Source organism: Lynx rufus, unplaced genomic scaffold, assembly GCF_022079265.1.
Source record: "Lynx rufus isolate CCGP_SWC_20201006 ecotype Redwood Valley unplaced genomic scaffold, mLynRuf1.p SCAF_2, whole genome shotgun sequence".
NCBI classification, from domain to species: Eukaryota; Metazoa; Chordata; class Mammalia; order Carnivora; family Felidae; genus Lynx; species Lynx rufus.
In genome coordinates this window covers 69385562-69402286 of record NW_025814834.1, presented here as the reverse complement: position 1 = coordinate 69402286, position 16725 = coordinate 69385562, and positions in this window count along the sequence as shown.

Here is a 16725-nt window from a genome sequence, read left to right as displayed (position 1 = left end):
CATTTTCTAAGAACCTCAATAACTAGCAGATATGTACACAAAATACAGTTAATAAATATTTATTAAATAATAATTGAGTTCCACACTATGTTGGGTCATATAGGAAATATAAAAGAAAATTAAACCAGTTCCAGAACTTGATACAAATTAGAAAAAAGAGAAATCACATTACATATATTATAAAATTAGAAAATATTTCTAAGAAAAGAATAGAATATGAGTAAGAATGGCCAGGTATATCTCAGGCTATATTTCAGTATAATAAGAAATTTATATTAGAGAAAAATAATCATCAAATGTGTTACTCTGTTAAGATTTTGTGGAAAAGGGGGACTAGCCTATATCTTACAGGTGAGCAGAATTAGTTGTGAACGTGTGGGACTGGGGGAAAACCTCATAGAAAAGCCCTCAAGGCAGGAAAAAGTGTATGTGATTGGCTGGGGAGGTGGTTCCATGTCAAGAAACAATGAGAAATCATTTTTAAGACAAAGTTTGTGGATTTTCTATTTTTTTCCTTATTAAATACAAGGACTCATTTTCTGCAGACTCAGCGTTGCATGGATTCTCATGAAACACAGGACGTAACTTCGTTATAAAACCAAATTGTTGTTGGTCTGTGGAACGATGTGTGCTTACCTGGGAGGTATTGCAGCAAAATCACATACTTTGTCTTCAATATTTATAACATCTAAACAACATGTTCGTAAGTATACATTTTCTTTGTTCACTTTGAATTATTAAAGTCACCTCAAATTTCAGAAGAATAATTTTGAAGATGTTTATTCCAGAAATGAAGTACATGTTAATGTTTAAAGCTTAGGCTGTTGATCAAAATTCCAGCCACTGACTATGTGACCTATGGCAAATAAATTATTTGTGCCTCAGTTTCTAATCTAGAAAATAAGAATAATAGTATTCAATTCAAGGGGTGTAGTGAGGTTTAAATGAGTTAATTAGGGTAAAGTACTTAGAACCCTACCTGCCATACAGTATAAGCAAATCATAAGAATAAGCTATTTTAATATTTATTTAAAAATAATTGTACACAGATAACAAACTATTAGATAGACATTGAAAAATAACTGTCCCATCTCTGAATTGCTTCTCCCAGAGGCAACATTGTTTGAAAATCCACAGGTATCTGTAGTCCTATCCAGGAACCAAGTAGCTCTTTCCACTTTTCCAGTTTTCTTTTTTATGTCCTTCAGAACATGTTACAATATTATACATATAGGTATTGCACAATTCTCTTTAGGTTTTATTCTTGGTATTATGTCTTGTTGTAAATATGAAAAAAGACAACTTAGTCATTATTTTCTAATCCAATATATCCTCAGTATGTGAGAAATCTATTGACTTCTATATACCAATTTTATGACCAGCCAAGGTACTGAATTCTCCTAATGCTTGTGACCATGTTCAATTATTCAATGTTATTTTTATGTTTGATATGATTGCTTCAACCTCAACTAAAATTCTATTCAGACACCTGTCTTCCTAATCATCCCCACCCCATCCCGTGGCTGTTCAGAATGGCGGTCTCCAAAGTGGACAAGTCATTCTATTAGGATATAGAAAAATATCAAGGCTTGTAATGAAATTTATTTTCATCTAATAAACCAAAGGAAATTATGCTTTTCTAAAGATCAACACTGGTCCAAAGAGAGGGGTTTATTCCTATGCATTCCATCCTGGGGAAAGAATGAGGTTCCACAATGTAGTTGAAAGAGATGGCCTCACACCGCTGTTTGCCTTCAGTGTATTATAACAAATCACAGCTTTCATACTGTAAGATTTTTTTAAAAAATGGACTTTATTCTCATATAAACAATCCATTTAAAAGGTAGAATCTTTATAGTAATTTTGAATGCCATGAAGAATTCCATGAAAATGTTCACTGGTTATCTTATGAAAAAGCTCCTAGAAAAAATGTACTATATGTCTTTATTTTATAAAAGAGGTAAGTATTCCAAATTCATTGATGATGACAAGTGGCTCCAATGGTGTGATAATTAGCTGGCTTTTTTTCCCCCAAAAGAATAAAAAACACTCATTTTATCTCTTTTTTTAAAAAAATGTGTATTTATTTATTTGAGCGAGAGTGCAATTGTGGGAGGGGCAGAGAGAAAGAGAAAGAGAATCCCAAGCAGGCTCTGAGCTGCCAGCGCAGAGCTGGATGTAGGGAGCCCCAATCATGAGATCATGGGATCATGACCTGAGAGTCATGAAATCAAGAGTTGGACACTTAACCAACTGAGCCAGCCAGGTGCCCATAATTATATCTTTTAAAATAAAGATGTTTTAATTTAAAAAATCTTCATGTTTATAAAAATATATAAAAAAATAAATTTTGAAAATAGGTATTTGGAGATAATATGTAATTTTGGGATTTTGTGGCCAAAGTGATATATCCTTTCTAAAGAGGCATCTTTTTCCACTTGAAAAGAAAATAATCTTAAGAAGAAAATTTGCTAACATGTTTTGAAATTTCCTAAAGCATTTCAGCAATATTGAAGCTATTCATTAAAAATATTTGGGGCGCCTGGGTGGCGCAGTCGGTTAAGCGTCCGACTTCAGCCAGGTCACGATCTCGCGGTCCGGGAGTTCGAGCCCCGCGTCGGGCTCTGGGCTGATGGCTCAGAGCCTGGAGCCTGTTTCCGATTCTGTGTCTCCCTCTCTCTCTGCCCCTCCCCCGTTCATGCTCTGTCTCTCTCTGTCCCACAAATAAATAAACGTTGAAAAAAAAATTTTTTTAAATATTAAAGTATGGGGCACCTGGGTGCCTCGGTCAGTTAAGTATCTGACTTAGGCTCAGGTCATGATCTCATGATCTCATGGTTTGTGAATTCAAGCCCACATCGGGCTCTGTGCTGACAGTGCGGAGCCTGCCTGGGATTCTCTCTCCCTCTCTCTGTCCTTCCCTGCCTTGCTCTCTCTCTCTCTCTCTCTCTCTCAAAATAAATAACTAAACTTAAAACAATATGTTAAAAGGCCACTCAATCCAACTAAATGCAAAAGGAATTGTCATCAAACAGATGGAAATTTATTATCAACATTTAAATTAAAATATTGGTGTATTTTGGGATGGAATTTGAAAATCAGTACAACGATTTCATAAAAGCATTTCTTTTATAATAACTTTGTGAGGTATTATTTCCAGCTATAGTAACAATTAAAACCAAGTATCAAAATAAACTGAATCTAGGGCCAGTTTTTGGACTTAGTTTAAACTAAGACTTTAAACAAGATTTCCGAAAATAAGGAATCATATCCAGTTATGTAAAATTCACTAAAATATTATAATCAATACCATTACTAGAAGCAAAGTATGTTTTTCCCTGTGAATAAATAAGACATTAATATATTTTCTTTATTTTCTCTCATCCTTAGTATCCTCTTTATGTGTATCTTAGAATATTTTCTGAGTAGAGTAGATACACACATAGATAGATAGATAGATAGATAGATAGATAGATAGATATAGATATAGATATATAAAATTTATCTATAAATGCAAATATATTAAGGATGCTTGGCCAAGTGGTTTTACTGATAGAAGTGGGAAAAATAAAAATTCAAACTGAGTGGAGGCACCAGTCAGTGATATATATATATATATATATATATATATATATATATATATATGTATTTAATGGGACCCTAGTGGCTCAAGAGTGAAAGTCTCTTTCCAAGGACCTAACTTACTGTCAGGAAATCCCCTTGCTTAGAGAAGAATACAGCTTATCTATCGATAGGCTAAGATAACATTGTGCTTTACTTGCTTTCCTCCAAAAGCTCAGATTCTGAAGAAAATAAAGAGAAAAGAAGGGAGGTCTTCTTACAGTTTTGGTTTGATAATTCATTTGTTAGACATTTACTTAGGTTCTGAAATATTTGGCCACTGAGTGGCACAGAATATTTTAAGTCAGATTGATCTAAAATAAGAGAAAATTTAAAGAAAATTAGATATTTAAAATTTGGATATATTTTGACAAATGACTGACAATAAAAAAAAAAAACAACTTGATGCTAAAACAAAATTTTACGTATGAAATGTAGAGTTCCAAAGGACAATGACAATATTATATCCGCCATGCCCCTGGGTATCTCAGCAAGAGATATAGATACAGAACACTCCATATATTTCAAGATCACTTCTTAGTAAGAAAATAATATATTAGTTAAGAATTTATTTTTCTATTAGGTGTGAATATACAAGGACAGAATTCCACAAACAGCATGATAAAAAGAGACATTTTATTCAATGTTCTATCACTACAGATAGTAAAATTCTCAAAAGATAACTTTTAACAGTAGCAGGTTATATTCATGATGAGCATGTCATTTATGTTGGTGAGCTTAACTATATTTTTCTCTTTCCTCTTAGATTCTAAGTTTCCTGAGAGTAAGAAGGTGATTTTTGCATGTTGGGTAGCTCTCTATGGAGTTGAGATTTACTCAAAAACCTTAATTGATTAACCCCTACTTTTGCTTTTACTCTTGTGGCAACTTGTTTATCAAATAAAGAAATTTAAAAAAAAATGTACTTTGGAGCACCAAGTTTGAGAAGACAAGGATTTCTTGGTGACAAAGTTCCAGATCAGGCCTGTTATAATACAACTGTTACCTCAAACATTTATTATATTATTATATTTCTGTTTTTCTTCACTCTTTTTTTAAGAAGTATTTACGTCCAGCCCCCTTTTATGAGAATTCAGAACTTTCCTAACAGGAAACTCCAACTCGCTCCCCGCGTTGTCAGAAACGGGTTCAGAATTCAAGCTCTCTTCTTGCACCATATCCAATAGCAAGAAGGGTTCAGGGGCTGATATGCAGGTAGATGCTCCCCTGATTTGCAATGTGCTAGTTGTGAAGTTAGGCTATCTCACGGGGGTATCCAGAGGATTAAAAAAATAGATTTCTATAAAGCTCTTTGGAGATGCTTGGATAAAAGGGGCCGCCGAGGCACACGACGTTCTTATCTCCCCAGTTGCCACGGAGCTTGCGATTTCCCATGGCATGTTGTATCAACCTGAGAAAAAGCAAGGGTGAGCTGTGGAAAATAGGAACATTGGCAACTGGAAGGGACAGATAGCACTAGCCCATCTGAACTGCATGGGCTGCCTCCTGGGATGCTAGAAGATAGTCAGGATTGTAATTAATGGACAGGGATGTTGATCCTCTTTCTGGGATAACTGTGGCATTGCAAATTGGTGAAATTACACAGTGTGTATTCTGTAATTTTGTTTGACTAAAAAAAAAATTAACTAGTAAAATAGCCTCTAGGAAAACTCAAAGGAAGCATAGCATCAAAACCTGTAATGTGAACAGCTTAGCATTGAACTTGAAAGGTATCCTGCAGTTAACTATTTCATTTATGGGCCAGGAATTTCTACAAACCAAGTTAAGTAAGCGTTCTTTATAAAGATCTTGCTGGGTTTTGCTATGGATAAAGATGTTGAACAGGCATTGCTAGAGAGAGAAAAGTCTTTAAGTTATGCTATATATTGTTTTAAGTGTCAAAATACATGCCATATTTTGAATCCCTTTAATTCAAATAAGCCATGTTTTGGCTTTTAAAAAGCTATTGATTTCAATTGCCTCATTTTATAAATATCACCTCTGAAAAGCACATATTTCTCTCTCCTACAGAAAAATTAATTAGGTATTCCATATTGCTATTATATGACATGATGACATTAATTTCTCATATATATGTGGGTGGGGGAGGAAGGCGATAGAAAGAATAATTCTTATTTTTTTCTCTGATGGTGCTAGAAATCACTGAAGGAAAGTAAAATGCAGGGGCTAAATAAAAATATGGGGGTAGAGAGGGAAAATCAATAAATATCTAAATTATTTAAAGAAAAGCTACTACCGGGTGTCTTACTGTCATGCATCATACCCTGGATCTGAAAGCAGACAGGTGAATTGTCTCCAGCCTGCATTGGTTTGGACACTCTCTCCAGCATGCTCATTAGCAGCTCCAAGTCTAGGCTCCCTGTTAGTAGAAAGGCAGGGATCACAGCAGGGAAGTTATATCTCAGGCTTCTCACATTCCTGCTCTATCTTAGCAAAGCTTTACAAAGCCTTTCCTGGCAGCTCATTAGTAGGTGCACTGATGCATAAGAGACAGTCATTAGAAGTGTTTTTCAACATTGGCTTTTGATCAGGTGACTAGTAGCATCGTGGAGACATTTACTTACATTGTTTTCCATAAGAGATTCTGTTGCTATATTGAGAATGACATACATAAAAATGTTGAAAACTAGCTTGACCTTTCTATGACAAAAGGGGAGAAGAAAAAGAAACTCCATTAGTTCCCTGAATCTTGCCTTTATACTGTCAACTATGACGTAATAGATGCGTGGACAGCTCCCTCAGTAACTGCTGTCTTGTAGCTTTAATAATCTAAGCCAAGTTCAAATCTACCATTTGATTTAGGGTTATGACAAGGGGACACTAGTGTGAGCAAATACAAATAAAATATCACAAGCTTTATAGAGTCTCTTCGAACGCTAGGCATTTGTTTTTTCACCACAAAAGCTGACTTTCCAAATAAGGGCAAAATCCACCATACGCAGCCTAATACAGCTTTGTAAAAAAAGTTAGCAGACAAAATTCAGATGGCTGATTAGTCTCTAAAGAGAGCTTCCATTGTAAAAATTTGTTAAGGCTCCAGGAACCATTTTTCATAAGTTAAAGGATAAGACACCACACGTGGAGAAAGTGTATATGGTCAAGTGAACCCCCCCCCCTTACAAAATAAGACTGAATTTGCCATTCCTTTAAGAGTGCTCTGTTTATAAAATAAAGCAGGCTATCATGGGTAATTGTACTTTTGCTCATACATTTTCCTTTCATTGATGATTGTCTTTTACCATCAATATTGTCTTCCCTTTTCCCCCAAACACCGATTTTGTCAGGCCTTTATTTGGTGACAATTTTTATTTCATCAGCTCACAGAGTACACTTTTGGCCTTTGGTTCCTTATGAACAGAATAGAAAATCATGGTAAGTACATACCCCGACATGTAACTCAAAAGGAGGAGAAGCTTTCTTTGTCAAACTTTACTGAAACAAAGTGCATCAGCTTAATCAGGTCTGTTCTTGGCAATGTAGGAACATGACATGCCAATTACATAAACTTTCAAGTAAGTGAAGACTCCTGCTGACTAATTCAGTGTTGATTGTTTTCCGCTACTTGGCTTTGACTGCTTGTTAAGACTTAAGGGAAAAAAAAGAGAGAGAGAGAGGGGATGGGAGAGAGGGTAAAAATCGTAGGAATTCTCTCCTTCCGTCAAACATTCTTATGATTGCCAGCAATTAGTTAAGCTTCTTGGCGGTAAAATGACAAGATGGAACTTGACCAAATACAATGTGTGGAACTCACAGGCATCTGCCCCAGCTGAAAGACATTACAATGTTTGTTAACCTTACGGGTCATTCCTGATTCACTTCTGCAGACAGAAAACAAGATTTATATAACACAGATCAATACTGCCCTAAGACTTTCACCATTGAGGATGCTGGATTGAGGCACTTCTCTTTATCAGTTTACCATGACACTAATGTATTTTGCCTGTTTTGCCTGGGCAGTGATGAATCTGTTGGCAAGAGAAAACAAATAAGTTTTGTTGTTGAGAGACATGTTGTCCATGATTTGTCTCAGCAGACATGCCAGCTTGCTGGCCAATTCATTTCCTATTTAATTTAAGTGGCGTATCTGTCTTCCCCTTTCAGGTATGTCTTTTGTCTACTGCACAACCACACTGACGGTGCGCTCAGAGAGTTTGTAGTAGATCTCTGCAAGTAGATTGACACAGCAGAGCCAGGAACCCAATCTATAATTTTCAGAAGAATCTCTCTGAAATATAGAGCCACCATCTAATCTAGCGTCTGGCGTGAAACCTACCATCTTACTCCGTGTCTGGCATGAAAGAATATTTTAGCACCATTTTACCAATAGTTCATGAATCTGATGGTTCTTCCAAATTGTAAATACACGGCAAGTATTCTTTTAAAAATCATAGTTTAAGGGGCACCTGGGTGGCTCAGTCCGTTAAGTGTCCCACTTTGGCTCAGGTCATCATCTCATGGTTTGTGAGTTCAAGCCCCTTGTTGGGCTCTGTGCTGACGGCTCGGAGCCGGGAGCCTGCTTCGGATTCTGTCTCTCTCTCTCTTTCTCTCTCTCTCTCTCTGTTACTCCCCCACTTGCTCTCTGTCTCTCTCTCCCTCTCCCTCAAAAAATAAATAAACATTTAAAACAATTTAAAAATCAGAGTTTATTTCCTAATGGAGAAGCATTTTATTTACTTTGAGAGACCACGTAACTTTAATTGTGAAATATATGTGGAAAAATATGAAAATACTCGGGTGTGTTACGTGAGGATATGGTTCCTAATTTCTTCATTACCTCAATTACTTTTACTCAGCGCTCTCACCTTTAAGACATAGGATACTATTTCAACAGCAGAGAAACAAAACACAAGGTCATTCATTTGAAAAGCAATGTTTCTATAGTTTAATTGTAAGTGAAGCTGCTTTGAAAAGGAAGATAACATACCCTATCACCAGACACCCATGACACCTAACTAAATATTAATAGGAAAGCCAAGGAAGAAATGACGTTAAATTTCAAACCATGAAAAAGCTGACGCTCTCGGAAAATGTGTCCGGTGGTGGAACCATAGCACAGGAACTCCTAACTCTGACAGTCCTTAAGCAATGGAACAGTTAACAGAGCCAGCACGGTCCACAAATGTGCCAGCTAAATCTCTGTGTCAGAACACATTAATTATAGCAGTCAGTTTACCTTTCTCCCTCATAACATTTTTGATTAAAATTTCACACATTACAATGATATGTGTCTTTTCTACAAGCTGTGAAATTTACTCAGCCATCAATAGGTTTGGATTTTGTTCCTAAGAAGCTTATAGTACATAAAAAGTTGACTTATGATCTCTGAATAGTGAAATCAAGGACAGTTTCTTTTGGATAGACTCAGAATTTTATACCAGCAGTGGTGTCGCAGAGCAAAACATTCATTAGTAATATTGTACCCCCAAAAGCAATAACTTCTCTCTTAATATGTTGGCTCAAAATTTATAACTGCAAGGCTTAATTAAGCTGTAGATTATGTTTTGAAAGGTATAGTCAACGTAATGAATCCCTGAAGATAAAATATAAACAATAAAAGATAATCAAAACATTTATCTATTTAATGGATTTATATAGTTGTGTTGTAAATGTTATTTAACAGATGTGCAAAGATTAGTAAAATAATGCAATGATAATTGTGAACACATTCAAATCATTACTATCTAAATTGACATGCAATACTTCTGTGTTAACTCTTAAAACTGCAGAATACAAGTTCATAAGTCTGTCAGTTTGAAATCCAATTATTTTTAAAGGTGGAGCACTGTAGTTTAGATTCTATACTTGTCCGATTAGTTATCTAACACAAGACTGTTCTCTACTTAAAAATTGAGGATTTAAGAAAGTAACCTTGAATGAAGATTTCTCCAGTGTTCCATCATTTATCAGATCTGAAGATTTCCTCTACATCAATCATGTCCTGGAATTACTCTTCTTATGAGATTCCTTTTTTTTTTTAATGTTTATTTATTTTTGAGAGGGAGAGAGAGAGAGAGAGAGAGAGAGAAGAGAGAGAGACAGAGTGCGAGTGGGTTAGGGGCAGAGAGAGCAGGAGACACAGAATCCAAAACAGGTTGCAGGCTCTGAGCTGTCAGCACAGAGACCGACACGGGGCTTGAACCCACGAGCTGTGAGATCATGACCTGAGATGAAGTCGTATGCTTAACCGACTGAGCCACCCAAGTGCCCCGCGAGATTCTTTTTTTAAAATAATCATTTATATAGGAAATATGAGCATGCAGTGTGCATTCATAAATACACGTAAACACATACCTAGCCCCCCTCCTGCATACACAGATAATATAATATGTCAGACTACCTGGAATTGCTAGAGAAATCGCACGTTAATTTTTTTTCACTTTAAAACACAATAAATGACAAATATTTTTCTTATTGAATGAAATTTCATATTGATGTATTAAACCCCTAACTCCTTTATTATATAAAAAACAGTTGAAATATAAGCACCATCTTTCAAATCTTCTCTTGAGTTTAAAAGTTCTATGGATTTGAATGCCAGTGAGGATCTGTAGATCCTCCTCTCAGACATGAATGTTCGAAACCTTTCCTTCATAAGAAGAGCACTTCTTTTGATAAAAGAGCTAATTGGACCCTAATCAATTTCCTTAGATCTCACTTACAGTTTTACAAAATTCAATAGTTTGCCTTTAAAAAAGGAAAATTTCTCAAAGAGAGAATATACCATATTTCAAATAATCTATATTTGGAAATGGGGTGAATTATATTGGTTAAATTCTTATAAAAAATGAAGATTTGGCTAACTGTAGGTCATTGATTCTAAGGCTTTGTAAATTATAGACTGTAAATACCTTTTTAGCATCCATGAATAACCGAAGTTGAACCACTTGTGAAGTAAAACTCGTCCCTTCTCATGACACCTCGCCATATTTCTAAGTGTGGGAATCCACAGCAATATTCCCACGCCTGGACCAGGGATGATAAGGCTCTGGCTTCCTTCTCTTCAACTCACTGCCCAATTTTCCACTGAAGAAGTCCAATTCCATTCATGATGAGGCACGTCTGTGTTAATCCTTATTCCAAGAAGGTTGTTCTAGTTAACCTATATCCTACCCACTGTCATTTAAACTTATCCTTTTCATTCTTGCCATTGAAGGGGATAAACTACTAACGACTATTTTTCATAAACTTGAGGGAAAGTGGTAGGCTGCCTTTCAGTCTTTCCTTCTCTAAATTATTTAATCTGAATTTCCTTATTTTTCCTCTATTAGCCTGCTTTGCAAACTTTATGGTTATTTCTACTTATTTCCTCCTTCACATCACCTTCAATTTCCCACATTTAGCTTAATGTGAGGATCCCAAATGCTAATGCAGCCCCAAGTTTAATGCCCCAGTGTACAAACATCAAATTGGCCATGGAATGACTGAGTTTAAACATGTTAACTGAGTTTAAATACGTTAACAAGCACACTAGTAAATACAAATAAACTTCCATTATATCCAATTTGCATGTACTTTCCAAATAAGAGATTGCTATTTATCTAAGAGTCAATATTTATTAAGAATGTTGGAAGACACCATTCACAGAGGTCACACCAGGACTTTCACCAAGCAATATAACCAATATCAGGACTAATATAAGTGATATTCTTTCCCAAGGAAATGATACATTTGAGTATCATTGAGATGGGCTGGGGAAAGAAGCTGTGCATCATCAAGACCTTTCTTTCTCCATCCAGACAGCACTGCAGAGGTCATTTGGGAGAGACCCACTTTTCCCATCACTAACTTAGCTTTGCCCTCCTTGGGAGATGTGTATAGGCTTCTGCTCTTCCTTACCCTCGCTGGGTTATGCAGAACCTGGTGGTTTCCAATGTGCTATTCCTAGAAATCCTGAGTTCTTCCTCCTATTGCTCTGGCACTCAGAAGCTTGGACAATGTAACTCAGATCCTCAATTTTAGATGCTCCAAAAACAGAAATAGGCAGGCTTTGGTACAACAGAAATTTAAAGGCTAGATTAATTCTAGAACTTTCACTTTAAATCAAAAGCATTCTTAGTTTATCCAAAGAGATCACGGTGGGCCAGAGGCTCCAAAACTTTAAATGTCAGAATCACCTGGAAGGTTTGTTAAAATACATATTACTGAGCCCTGAGTGCAGAGCTTCTGATTCAGTAGATGTGTGATGAGGCTTAAGCATTTTTCTTCTTCACAGCAAAGGAAACAATCAGCAAAATGAAAAGGCAACCTCCTGAATGGGAGAAAATACTTGCAAATTACATATGTGATAAGGGGTCAAATATCTAAAATATATAAAGAACTCATACAACTCAGTGGCAAAAAACACAATCTGAGTTTTAAAAATGGGCAGAGGATCTGAATAGACATCTTTCCAAAAAAGACAAATTAACCAACAGATAATGAAAAGGTGCTCACTGTCACTAATATCAGGGAAATGAAAATCAAAACTACAATAACATATCACCTCATCTTAGAACGCTGTTATAAAAAAGACAAGAAATAACAAGTGTTGACAAGATGTGGAGAAAAGGGAACACTGTTGGTGAGAATGTAAATTGGTGTAGCTACTGTGGAAAACAGTTCGGGGTTTCCTCAAAACATTTTAAAATGGAACTACCATATGTTCTATCAACCCTCTTGTGTATATCTATCCAAAGAAAGTTAAAACACTAATTTGAAATGATATATGCACCCCCATGTTCACTGCAGCATCTTTTAAGATATTCAAGACATGAAAAATACCCAAGACATCAAAATACCCATTGATGGCAATGGTTAAAGAAGATCTATCTATCTATCTATCTATCTATCTATCTATAATGGAATATTATTCAGCCATAAAAAAGAATGAAATCTTGCCAATTATGACAACATGGATGGACCTTGAGGGCACTATTCTGAGTGAAATAAGTCATACAGAAAAACATAAATATCATATGATCTCACTTATATGTGAAACCTAAAAACAAAACAAAACAAGCTCATGGATATAGAGAACAGACCATTGGTTGTGTAAAGCAGTGCATTGGGGGGTCCATGAAATGAGTGAAGGGATCAAAAGGTACAAATTTCCAACTTTAGAATGAGTAAGCCATGGGGATGCAATTCACATCTTGGTGACTATAGTTAACAATACTGTATTGCATATTTGAAAGTAGCTAGAAGGATGGATCTTTAAAGTTCTCATCACAAGAAAAAAAATGGGAACTCTGTATGGTGAGGGATATTAACTGGATTTCTTTGGTGATCATTTTGCAATATATATAAATATTGATTTTTTTTTAAAAAGTAATTTCCACTTCTAACAGCTCTCAGATAATGATAATACTTGTGGCTGAGGACCACAAGTTTGAGAGCCACTGGTGTAAGCTGTGCTTACACAGGCAAATTCTAGAAGAGATGAAATTTCTAGGACTTCATAAAACTCACACACACACACACACACACACACACACACACAGTGAAAATACTGGGAATGAACTGAGTCCTTCTTCTCCTTCATTATCTTACTTTTTTTAACCTAGGCTTGGAAAATAATTTGGTCACTAGGGACTCAGAATTTTATTTGTTTCCTTGTCTTCCTCAGAGCTATGTTTTTGTAGGCAAAGGTTAGTATAGGCAAGGACCTAGTTTTAGCTGATACTATCTGCGCCTTCCACTGCCTCTCCTCCCCTGGTTTCATGTCACACCCTTACTCTCATAGAAGCACAGAGGAAGCAAGAGCTCTGTAGCAGCATTGCCCATGTGTGCCTATGAGAACAGTAAACCTGGCTTTTAGTTCTGAAAATGTTTTACATATCCAAGTAAGCATCAGAGTTCTAGCGTTTTTCCACAGACGTTTATTAAATTCCTCCTCTAGTTTATAATACGGCAAATTATAATGGGTACAAAGACAAATTTGGGGGTCTTTGAATAACTTCCACTTGTATCACTTTACTATTAAAAACTATTTTTGCCTGTATTATCAGGTGTGATTCTGTGAGGTAAAGATGAAATTTAAGTAATTCCGGGGATTTGTACATCTTGATTTAGTTTCACCAAATACTCCAAGACAAGGATTTGAGATCAAATAACTTATTCGAAAAGTCATCCCAAAAGTACTGTTGAAGGAGTGGAAATGTGAGACAGAGACGGGAGGAAAAGCCAATAAATTAAATGCGCATAGATGAACAAGCTCACAATAAAATCCACAATCTATATATTAATTGGTCAAGGAAAGATGATAAGAATTTATCAGCCAGGAGACATTTGTGTGCTTTAGTGCATTTTTTTAACCACGACAAAGATTTTGAACATTTCTTAAATGCCTCAGTAAGACTACTTTTGAAAATGAATGATAGTTTCCCCTGCCAAGTTTTGCATCAAAGCTGACCATGCTGCTCCTACTTTGGAATTTTAAACAAAATCTAATTAAATCAACAAAGTTCGCGGGATGGGGTTAGGCTGTTTCCTGAGTGCACATGACTCTCCAGCTCTGCCTGGAAGAGCGTTCAGCCTTGTTTTCAGCTGACTTTGTCTTCTGGCTGGCCCTTGATCACTCTTAATGATCCCCAGCTGTACCAGTTCCCTGCCTGCTTTAACCTCAATTGGCCTGGCCTCACATCTCCGCAGCGTCTGGAGGACAAATGAAGCCAAGCTGACCAGCACCTCCTTAATGTAGTCCCAGATAATAGGTGCTAATAGACATTTAAATCATTCCTTTTGTTCTTCTATACGTGCTGTGAAAATTAATATGGGCATTGTTTTTTTTTTAAATCAGGGATAAATGATAATAAGGTGGTGTGCCTGTCAATCTGGTTTCCACCTCTCTCACCTACTTCGTTATTTTAAAGATGTTTACAAACCTGCCAGCATAGCACAGAGGCTATGACTGAAAGGCCATAGAAATGTGTTCAGAACTGGCCACAGATGGGCTACGGCCCTAGGGCCTGAGTGTACCATTGTCTATATCCTACCTCGTTCTAAAACTGACCCTTTCCCCAGGATGCCTTTTTATGAAAATCATAGATCATGTAATAATAGTAGTAGTAGTCGACTCTATTGGCTTATTTTAAATTAAAGATTAAGAAAGTATCACAAAATCAAGCGTTAGACATGAAGAGTGGCAGGGGGTAAGTTTGTCATATTTAGCTATTACCTCATTAACAGAAAGGAATCCGGACCCTCTGTTCTATACAGAGATATTAACAGATGTAACTTAGCTAAAGGCACGGAGGTTATATGCAGTCCAGAAACGATTAGTAATGAGTAAATAGTCAAAATGCACACAGGCACACCTTGAATGCTGTATGTTCCCGGCCATGTCAATCAATTGCCTAACTTTGTTCAAATTACTAGTTTATATGTACACACCCTCCCAGAACCCAGTGTAGGTCCTTATTAGGAATTGTTGTTTTATTTTATTTTTATCTTTTATTTTTGTTGTTATTTTAAGATCCAATTATTTTTCTGAAAACAGCAACAACACAAAAGAAATCAACATCCTCAGTCACTCTCCTCAGCTTGGGAGAGAATTTTGAATTGCCAACAGCTTCTTCGTGGCTACTATCGTCATCAGCCACAAAGTCAGCTTCTTCACGCTGCGCTTTAGACACAGCATTAGAATATATTGACAGAGAAAGGAGAAACCACGGACTTGAAAAGAACTATTATAAAATGTCATCCAGTAATTTTCCTAAGAACTTTTGTCACCATGGACAATGGTAATATAATGAACAAAGCTTTCTTGAAAAAATGTACCTGGCAGTTTTTCTTTAGACAACTGAGGATAGATTGCTTGCAAAGTTGAAGATACATTTGTGTTTGTTAAATTCAAGTTTCACCTACATTTATGCTTTTATTTTACAGGAAGCCATCCTGGTATATATATATGTATACACTTTACACATGGGTACATGTGGAGTATATGCATCTCTGTCATTGTGGTGTATTTTGAAAAATGAGTGTGTAGGTATATACATAAATGTATGTAGTATGCAACCACATTATTCTAGTTGAAACTGAGTTCCAAAGTGTTACCTGTTCATACTCTGAAAAAATTTTAGAGATAATCACCCTGTGAACAATTGTTCCAGATGGATTTACACTGATTTTATAATTTTTCTGTGAATTTATTTTTGGTCTTGTGAGTTGTGTGAAAGAAATATAGAACTGTTAAATAATGTTATTTAATGTGACTTTAATCATCCCACTCACTTTCGTATGGAACCAGGTTTTTATTTCATGTACTTATGCTCCAAACTCAATTCTGCACTTGGACATTCATGCCATGAAACTCCTCGGAGAATCAAACCAAAATCACCAAGAATGTAATTCAAGTTGAAGATTTTACATAGTTGGCTGGCAGAAAATTTGCCTATAATCATATGCTTGTGATATCACAGTTGGCTTCTTGGTGAATAATCTTCCTGTCAACACTGAATGGGTGGCATGTGTGTGTGTGTGTGTGCGCGCGTGTGTGTGTGTGTTTGTGGTGTGGTTAGTACCATGAGTTGCTTTGCCCCAGCCCCTGACATTGTTTACTTCTACCTACTTAAGTCAAGTGTACTATGTAATGCACTTTAAAGCTAAAATGCAAAACACTATGTAAATGCAAGATTCATTCACCTTCCATAAGCTGATGAAGGCAACGTCTGAACTTGCCTTACCGAAAGGATTTTTGCAGCAAATGTTTCAGAAAACCCTTCATTCAGGTCTGCTGGGAATAATGTGTCCAAAGTAAATACCCAAAAGGCCTTCCTTCTACTGAGTTCACCACCTGAATTATCCTTTCTCTGTGAAGGATTAATTTTCTAAATGCCTATGAATTTCAAACTAGAAACTGCATGGTACAAATTAATAAAGAGTTTAGCTGTAGGGCAATCAGTGGCACTTTTTCTAATCAAACACAATATACCCAATGTACTCTTTTAAGATTCTAATAGTTCACCAAATATATTCGAAGCGACATGGGCATGTCATCACACAAATAGCCTTATTAGAAAAACAATTTCCGAATTAATAAAATCCGAGACTATCATTGCCAGGATGTAAGGAGCATTTGACGAGTGAGAACCAGCAGTGTCT